General features: G+C 56.6%; 1 long non-coding RNA gene across 1 annotated transcript; it reads right to left on the reverse strand.

Annotated features, from left to right (window-relative positions):
* Positions 1-6,433: 6,433 nt before the first annotated feature.
* On the reverse strand, positions 6,434-9,515 carry LOC309848179. The gene is made up of 3 exons (XR_014302878.1): positions 7,812-9,515; positions 7,352-7,422; positions 6,434-6,815 (listed from the first exon to the last, which is right to left on the reverse strand). It is a non-coding gene; the product is annotated as an uncharacterized lncRNA (long non-coding RNA).
* Positions 9,516-9,748: the final 233 nt, after the last annotated feature.

Consider the following 9,748-nt stretch of genomic DNA (forward strand, 5'->3'; position numbering starts at 1 on the left):
GCCTGGGCTGAGGAGATGTGGGAACGAGTGGGCAGGAAGCCGGAGGGCGGGAAGGGGCGCGCACGCCCACGTTTCCTCGGGGACCCCCTCGCGTGGCTCTCCATGCCGTCCTCGGGGCTGCTGGGGGCCAGACCTGACCTGGGCTCCCCTGAGGACACGCCTGAGCTTTGATTGCGGGAGAGTGTGGCTGAGGAAGCAGCCGGTAAGAAGCAATTATCGTTCATTTGTTGCTATGGAGTTTCTGCCGCCCATTCGGATCCATGAAGGTCTTGATAATTTTCAAGGCCCTTTTATAGAACGCGCCGTGCATCACCAAGCGCTCTGAAAGGACCCTCACCGGCTCCTGCGAGCAGGCCCGCCACGGGAAGGGCGCTGCCGCTTCACAAAGGAGCACAGGGCGTGGGCTGTGGGCCTGATAACTAAAGTCAGGGGCGGGGACAGAAAAGACGCGTGGGGTGACATGTAGTTCTAACAAAGGGAACGTGGCTTCAGGCCGAACTGTGTGTGACATCAAGGTCAAAGGCTATCATGTGATATCACTGAGGCTTTGACATCTCTGGGGGTCACGGTGGGGAGGAAATCATGTGTGAAGAACAAGGTGGCTGTGGAGGACCACGACTGGCAGCAATTCTGGTTCTCAAATCTTCAGTTTCCAAAGGAAGTCTGTCGGAAATGAACCAAGTCTCAGGCCAGTCTTTCAGGTACCGGATCCTCCATTCAGAGCCTTTCAGACTCCGTGAGTAATCGTGTCTAGCAACGTCCCGTAGGCATCGGTAATAGGGAGACATTACAGTAGTGCGAGCAACCCTCCTCTGGGCCAGTTCTCCGTCCTGTCCGCCTCTGGGTAAAGAAATCGTGGTGGACTCGTGCAAAGCGATTGTCTATCACCGTGAAAATGAATGACCTGGAGTGATGAACGGCAACACATGTGGGTCACTTGACAAGCAAACTTGAATAAAGGGTAGAGCGCCCACAGCCCCGCGCCACTTGTGGAGACTTGACCGTGTGCACGAGCAAGCAATACACGGTTGAAGTAGACATCCCCAAGTGGGAAAACTGTGAAGGGCGTTACTAAGGGAATGACGAACACACAGTTAGGGCGCGGTGACCTCCCGGAGAGGGAGGGGGACACCGGTCGACACTGGAGAAGGACTCAGCAGTCCCGGTTCGGTTCTAATGCTTAAGCCAAGCAGCTGGGCTGAGAGTATCTGTAACATGATTCCTTGTCTCTCGTGTGTTCTTTTAACTCTCTTCTTTCATGTTCATGAGCCGTAGTTTTAGCCTTTAGCTTGGGTTTCCCCTCTCGCTGCAAACCTTGGTTTTTCCCTTGCCCAGAAAGGCCGACCTGGTCCCTGCTCCTGCCAAGCAAGGGTGTACACTTCCAGCTCCACAGAAGACAACTTGCTCGTGTCAGGGGGCACGCTCTCTGCTGTTTCGTGTAATAGGATTATAAATTATCTCGAACCCTAATGATCATGACCAATGATAACGAGCAGAGCCAAGACCAGGGCTAAATTACCAAATTATCACATATGTGTGTTTCTATCTACGATAAAACCACTATGAGGCAGTGGTGGTGATAAGGATTTTTCTAAAAATTTTTCAACAGAACATGTTGGCGAAACAAACATACAAAATAAATGATCTATTTTCACTTTCTTCCTTTGTTTGATTTTCCTAGAGCACAAGATCCTACTAGAGACTATCCTACAGCCTCCCTCCCCCTCCAACTCACAGGGAGTCAGATATTTAAACTCACAAACACTCATTGCCCCAGGGCCTCACCCAGCCCCCAGCCCGAGAGGCCGGCCCACACCTGCCCTGCCTTCCCACTCGCTCCGCTGGGTCCCCGTTGAGCGGATGAACGAGCTCTCTCCGGCATCAGTTCTAACACAAAGAACACAGATTTGGGATGAAGAGAGGCTTTCACTCTGCCGTTGCAATCTGCAGTGTGAGCCTCCTTCTGTGTAAGAACCTCTCCACTGGTGGAACGGTGTGTTGTGACTCCCCCGCGAGGGGTAGGACCCTAACTGGATTCAGTAACAAATATAAAGATCTGGGCGCAGAGCGGACTCTGACCTCGCTCTAGCGACGCTTGTTTCCTCCAGAGCCGCTCCTTCCACCACGCCCTCCTGCGGTCCTCCCAGCAGGGCCTATTAAGGGCCCGTCCTTCTAGCAACGCCTTCTGGCGTTTGACTGTGCAGGTGAGCAGGTTCTGACTAAGCAGTGGGGGCGGCAGCACCACCGGGCACACTCTTTGTGCAGGAGGAAACCCGATGGCGGGGGCTAAGGGCAAACCCCAATCTTTACAACGAGGGAACCCTCTTTGCTTCCCTGTAAAATAAGCCCCACTAAACTCCTTTTGATTGGGTCTTGGGAAATGGAAGAGCTCGACCATCTCAGGAAGTAGGCACACAGCTTCCCCAGGCAGCCTGCCCTCAGCTTCCGACCACCGTGCTCTGGAGCGTGGGTGCTTCCCGCCTTGGGGCGCCCACAGCTGCCATCGCTGAACCTCAGGGCCCATCAGGATTCGGGCTGTGACCCGAGCAGCTGCCTCGGGCTGCCTTCAGTCCAAGAGACTCACGGGCATGATGTCGAGTGCGGGGAGGGTCGCAAACCTGACGGAGGACACAGAAGTCTACCAGGAACTCCAGAATTCTGTGAGGTCAAAGCGCAGGAAACAGCATGGCCCTCTCTTTGTAGGAGAAGTCCGGCCGCGATTCTAGAACTGGACTCCGATGCCGCAACTGTCAGCAGACGCCCAGCGTCACTTCCTGCCCGTGGGTCAAGGACCTGCAGGGGAGCCTCTAGAAGGTGCCTCGCAGGTCTGATGCCCAAGTTCAGACCACAAGGGCAGAGGAACGGAGCGTCACCGCATGTCCCTGGACCCACTGACACGGCCCACCTTGGGGATTCTGCCCAGTCAACAGGGACTGGCGGCAGCCCGCTGCGTCTGTCCCATCGGCCTCACGAGATTCACACACGCGCACACACACACACACACACACACACACGCTCTTTGCCCCGACGTTCGTTTCCAAGAGCAGCGACTGGAACACGTGTCCCTCTCCTTATCTCGGGCGAAGAAGGCGCTCGCTCTGTCACCAACGGTGAAGGCCCAAAGCCTCAACGGTGGCCGAGCGCGTGGCCGTGGACGCAGGGATGCTCAGGTTCCACTCGCGAGCGTCCCTGCTGCTCCCACACCCGCGAGCCGCACCGCGCTGCTGTTGCCTTCCGCCGGCGTCTCAAACGGCCGGGACGTCATCGTGCAGGACGGCTCCCAAATGTTGGCTCTTGAGGAATCCGAGGCTTGGGGGTCAACTGTGCGCACCTGTCCTGCCGGACGGAAGCGAGGACGCGCGGGCTCTTCCATCTGTATCCGCGTCCCGTGGCTGATCCCGCCACATGCCCCCCATCACCCACAGCTGCGGGCTTAATACAGAAGAAATTTACCCTTGAGAAGCTCTGGAGGCCGGAAGTCCAAAATCAGGGTGTCGCCTTCATTGGTTCCTTCCATGACCCCGAAGCGGAGTCTGTTCTCCTGTCTCCCTCCAGGCTTCCAGGGGCTCTGGCCATCCCTGGTGTCTGTTGACGGGTAGATGCGTCTCCTGGCCGGCGCCGTCACCACCTGGCCGTCTCCCGGGTCCCCGGCTCTCTCCTCCTCTTCTTATTCGAGCACCGGTCACCGGGGGCTCCTGGGTGTCTCGGTTGGTGAAACGTCTGACTCTTGGTTTCAGCTCGAGTCCTGATCTCAGGGTTGCGGGATGAAGGCCCACATCGGGCTCCCTGCTCAGCGGGGGTCTGCTTGACATTCTCGCTGTCAGTTCTCGCTGGGCCCCTGTCCCAAAATCCAGTATGACCTTATTTTGACTAATCACATCTTCAAAGACCCTCTTTTAAACGAGATTACATTCTGAGGTTCTGGGAGGACGGGAATGTGTGGGGATCCTACTGAACCCCGAACCCCGTGCAGAGTCACGCAGGCCTGCGCCGGGGTGTCGGCCCCGCCCAGCTCTGCGACCTCCTCGTCCCCACCCCCGGCAACAGTGTGACGGTGTGTCTCGGTTTGCGCAGACGCTCCCAGCTGCCCGCTGTAACTCCGATACTGTCCCCGTCCGGGCTCAAGAGCGGAAGCATGAACAACACAGCACACCGTCTCGCCACACCTGACATACGTGCACAAGGAGCCCTAACTTCTATCATTCGAGGCAGCAGCAGCCAGCGACGGGGCCGCACGTTTGGGACCAAGGCTTCCTATAACCCGGGAGGGGAAGGCCGAACCCGCAAATAGCTCGCAGCCGCGGTTACAACCAAATAAGGCCCTTCGTGCGCGCGTGTGTGCGAGCGTGCGGGGTGCGGGACGGAGGGTGAGTCAAAGCCCTGGTAGGGACCCCCAGAGGAGCCCGTCCTCACAGCGAGGCTGACTCTGGGGTGACACCAGGTGCGTTGGCAACAGCGGTGAATCCCTGCACCAATCTCTCCCCCGGCCGGGCACCATCTCGCAGACAGAGTGACCTCTAAAGTTCGCTGAATTCATGAGACTTAGCTAGACATTGCTCAAGGCTCATTACACACAGGAGTGGTAACTCCAGCTTTCTGAGAGCGACAGACGGACTCTAAACCTTAACTTCCCTTGCCCTTTGTCCGGCGACTCTATTGCACTCGCCCGCTGGTTCCCAGTGATCCCGGAATGCGGCGTATCAGAACCAGCCGCCGGTCTGCCAAAAGTGCAGTGTCCAGGGCCCCCAAACCACACCTGTGGGACAGCAGCTCTGGCACAGAGCTCCGGAATCTTCTTTTTAAATACCATCCCTTGCGATCCTTGCGCATTCCCCAAACTCAGACAGGCCGCCGGGCCTGACAGGAGGAGACAGCAGGGAGGTCCAGGGCCCCACAAGGTTTTTTCTATTTATCACCACACGTAGACTTAAAATAATCGCAGGTCTCTGGTGTGTCTTCTCTCCTAGCTCCTTAAATCCGTAAGTCCGGCGGGGTTTGCATTTCCGTATCTGTTACAGGGAAGGTCTGACATTTCCCTGCAGCTTCAGGACTCACTGTCCAGTGCGGTGGCCACTGGCCCTGAGTGGTTATTTAGATTTAAATGAATGAAAGTTAAATACAACTTAACATGCAGTTCCTGGGTTGCACTAGCCGCGTCTCGGCTCCGCCCAGGACTTTGCGTCCCTGCAGAAAGTTCTTCTGATGCAGCAAGGCTCTGGAGGCCAGTTTGCCAGCCCTGGCTGCCCACAGGAGTCCCCTGGAGAGACTCCAAAACCCCAGTGCCCAGGCTGTCCCCAGGCCGATTTAATCGTGATCTCTAGGGACGGGACTCAGCAATTTCTAGAGGTAGCTTGCACCAGAATCACTGGCAGGATTGTTGAAGCAGAGATTGCTCGGGGTGTGGGCACGGTGGGGGGAGGCTCCAGCCCCAGAATCTCCGATTCAGTAAGTCCAGGTTACGATGGGAGAATATGCATTTCTGACAAGTGCTGAGGTGCAGGCTTTGCGATCTGCGCCTCCGAAGGAAGGTCACTCGGGAGAGCATCTGCCTGTCCACAGAGCACCATGCTATCCACCACGGTCCCCCTGCAGCCCCCCAGCAGCCCCCCCACCTCCTCCCATACTACAAGGAACAGCAGAGAGCAAGAGCCCTGTTCCCGAAACAGGGGAAAGTCTCTGGAAGGCATTAGAACTATCCAAGGCAGAGACCCAACACACAGCATAAAAGGAAAGTTCTCTTTTTCTCCCAACTCCTCCCTGATGTTCTCTTTTTCATCCCGGTTCCCAAGTCCCTGAGGCTGCCACCCATGGCTGCCCCTCCCGCCCAGCTTGGCTCCCATGATGAATGGGAAGGAGCCACGGGCCCCTCCCAGATGCTCCCGCCACTGCTGGGAGGGGAAATCCCGTGAGAGTCCCCCGTCCCGCTATCTGTCTCTCCGTCCCCAACCAAAGCAAAGATCCAGAAGGGTTCCACCTGTAAGCCCGGCTTGGTGACGCCTGAAACTTCCGGATGCCAGAGCCCCATGTGTGCTATTTCGGGCTCACACATCTAGACGTATGACGAGAGCCCCCAAAGGGACAAGATCCGGACAGCCTGCACCGGCCTCTGTCATCAGCCCTGCAGCACCGTGGTTCTGGTTAAGGGGTCATCCTAACAGTCACGACACATAGATTTCCTCCTCCTTGCTCTTTTTATTCGTCTCATGTCTGATCTGAGGCTGCTCTTCATGCCAAGTGTCTAAGAGCATTTATAAGGTACAAGAGTTCATTCCTCACTTAGCCTGTATTTCCTACTTCAAAAAAATGCAGTTGCGTCACCTGGTGTCCATCACTGTGCCTTAAAGAAAGGAGCAATGTTTGCTTCTTGGACTTGCTGGATTCCACTAACTCTAAATCTTAAATGTTATTTTGAGACACAAAAAAATCTTCCCTCTTTCTTTTTTTTTTTTTTTTAAGATTTTATTTATTTATTTGACAGGCAGAGATCACAGGTAGGTAGAGGCAGGCAGAGAGAGAGGAGGAAGCAGGCTCCCCGCTGAGCAGAGAGCCCGATGCGGGGCTTGATCCCAGGACCCTGGGATCATGACCCGAGCCGAAGGCAGAGGCTTTAACCCACTGAGCCACCCAGGCACCCCCCTCTTTCTTAATCTCTCGTTTTAAATTGCTATATTAGAGCACAACACGAGTACACCGGATCGTACCGCGAGCCAGAAGGAAACCTGATGGGTCCAGGTCAGGTGCTGCCCGGAGTCCGGCAACGCCAGGGAGCACAGGTTCGCCTCATTGGTCTGTTTGGATGACTTTCCAGATGGTAACTGTTAAAGACATAAAGAACAAAATTATTAAAGCGCAGCACCACCGCCCTTCAGGCTCACCGACGGACGTGCCCGTCCACGGTTACTCTTCCCGTTCAGACCCGAACTGCATTCATGTCACAGAAGAATGTATCTAAGTCTCTCCCTCCGGCCCCGGGGATTTCAGTTTCGGATCAGATGAAGCTTCTCCTCTGCACTCGAGGTCAAGCAGGAGGAGATTCCTTTTCCCCTGGAAAGGAATCCTGGACTCTGGGCACATTGTCGTTCCTCTTTCATTTCCAAGCACTACTGTGACATTTATAAATGTAATCCCCTAATTTGGTGAGGAAACCCAGCCCCCCATTTCTAAGGCTCTGCCTTCAGTGCAACAAAGCCGGCAGGTCAGACCGCAACCGGGGGGGGGGTTCTGACTCCCCAGACCTTTGACCACCCTCTCTCCCCTGGGCTGCAGCTTTTCAGCCAGGAAGTTAAAGAGAAGAAAAGCACAATATTTAAAATTCAATCACAAGTGTGCCCGTGCGTCATTAAAGGCAGACCTTTGTCCTGTTGCTTTCTGGACTTTGAATGTGGATTCTTCTTCTTGAGATGACTGTTGTACTTCGTTCTCCTGGAAAAAAGGAAAAGCTTTAAGCACCCTAAAATGAGGCTTTCACCTGATACTAATTTTCTTCTTAGTTATAAAGGCTATTGTTTGTTTGAACAAAGAGGGATGGGAGCTGCGAGTAGCTGTTTACCGGACAGGCATGAGGGCACCGAGGGAGGAGGGGGAGCCTTCTTCATTAGAGAGGCAGGGACTGGGATTACCGCAGACAGACAAGCCGTGCATGGAAAGGGGGCACTGGATTTTCTTATTCTTCCCCAGCAACAAGACACTATACTTATCATCTGTTAACCGCCAATAACGTGTTTTAGACAGCTCTAGGTTAGTGTTAAAATTTAGATTAAACAAGCAGTTGGAGTCTGATTTTTAAAACAAAAACAAAAACAACAACAAACCTTCCTAGAAGTCCACACTGGCGGGTTCGCAGTCACCCCACCATGTTGTGCAGAGCGGAGACGTCCACACGCAGCACACAGGCCCGAGGTGCCCATCGGCCACGTGGGTCCAGAGTCCCCCAGGGAATCCTGGCCTTTTGGGAGCCTGCCGTGCCTGACACGGCACAGGCCTGCAGGAAACATTTGCGGGACAAAGGCTGAATGAATTTCACTCGAACTGAACATGACTCCTCTGTACCCGCGGAATTCACTCTCCTTTCAGGGACTTGAAGTTTTGCTGAAACGGTTCTTTGGAAATCTCAGAGCAGAAAGGTTTCCAGCGCTTCAGAACTCGCTGGAAACCTCTGCAGTCAGAGCAGGAAACCCAGGTTAGCCCGACGCTCCTAGCCTTAGAATATTTCTGTTTTTAAAGAGATGAGCCGTGGGTGTGATAAGGGACCGTGATCTCCTGTGATAGGTACTCGCCTGCTACCCACTAATTTGACGTTAAACCCCATCCTGGGTTTGTTTCAAATTCAGAGCACAGGAGACAGGAGTCAACAGTGTGTTTCTAATCTCCGGGGAACAAACTCAGAAGTGGGAGGGGAGAGTGGCGCCTGCAGATCAAACAGGACGCAGGGGCCTTGTTTTTTTTGTTTTTTTTGTTTTTTATTTTATTTATTTATTTGACAGACAGAGATCACAGGCAGGCAGAAAGGCAGGCAGAGAGAGAGGAGGAAGTAGGCTCCCTGCTGAGCAGAGAGCCCGATGTGGGGCTCGATCCCAGGACCCTGAGACCATGACCTGAGCCAAAGGCAGAGGCTTAACCCACTGAGCCACCCAGGTGCCCCCAGGGGCCTTGTTTTTAACTGAACAGATAATCAGAGTATCCAGTGAAGGCGCGACTTGTCAGCCGGAGGTTACTCGATTGTCCCCTGACCCAGCGACGGGGCTGTGGCCCTCATTCCGCTCACCAGGGACCGCGTGTTGACCATCCGAGCGCCCTCACGGAAAGGCACACGGTTTTCAGCCGGGAAACACGAACGCGGCGCCTCCCGTGTATTTGGCTAGAACCGAACACGCTGCCGTTCGAGGGGCCCTTTTCCTCCGGTGGGAGCCCTGATCCTCCGGCTCCTGCAGGGCCGCCGGGAAGGACTAGCGCAGCTCACGCCGGCAGCTTCAGGAGCAAATCGCGCTGCGCACGTTGTCCTGAGTGCGGGGACTCTGCGGGGTCCTCCATCGTGACCTCACTCAGCGGCTTTTCTCATAGGACAGTTTTCCGTTACAGGTGCGCGGCCGAGGATGCCCTGGGCAGGGCGGCTCATGCTGTGACTGCACCTGCCTGCTCGCTGAGCGCCCCGGGGTGCTGGGTGCGGGGTGCGGGGTGCTGGGTGCTGGCCGGCGCGGGGCCCTCCAGAAGGGGCTGCAGAGAGGACGGTCCCGGCGGGGGCACCCAGGCCCACCTTTCCCGGGCCACCTCGAGCTGGGAGGGCGCCGCTTTCTCTGGGACGCACAGTCCCTGGGCGAGCCCCCGCCTCCACGCCGCCCTCCAGGGAGGGTCTGCAGGCTGTGCGCGCGGGGCGGCGGGCGGAGGGCGCCGCACCGGGGACGGGGCGCGGGCCTGCCGGGCGCCCACCAGCGCCTGTGCCGCATCCTGGCACCCAAGGGCTTAGGTCGCGCGCAGACGCCGTGTTGGAAAAGGGAAAACCGGGCGCGTCGCGTGTCGTCGCGCCCGCCGCTCCTCGGCCTGTCGCCGCGAAAGGTTTCCGGGTCGCGAGGCGTCCCAGAGCCCCGGCGGGCGCCGCACTCGGCCGACCGCACCCCCCGCCGCGCCGCTGACCCCGCCGGCAGGGGGCGCCGCGACCCCCCGCCGAGACAAAGGCCGCGGCGCCGTGGGGCGTGGAGGCCGCGGGGGAGAGGGGCCGCTCGCGAGGGGGTGGGGCGCGGCGCTGGGGCCT

The sequence above is a fragment of the Mustela nivalis genome (genome assembly GCF_964662115.1).
Source record: "Mustela nivalis genome assembly, chromosome: 14".
Classification (NCBI taxonomy): domain Eukaryota; kingdom Metazoa; phylum Chordata; class Mammalia; order Carnivora; family Mustelidae; genus Mustela; species Mustela nivalis.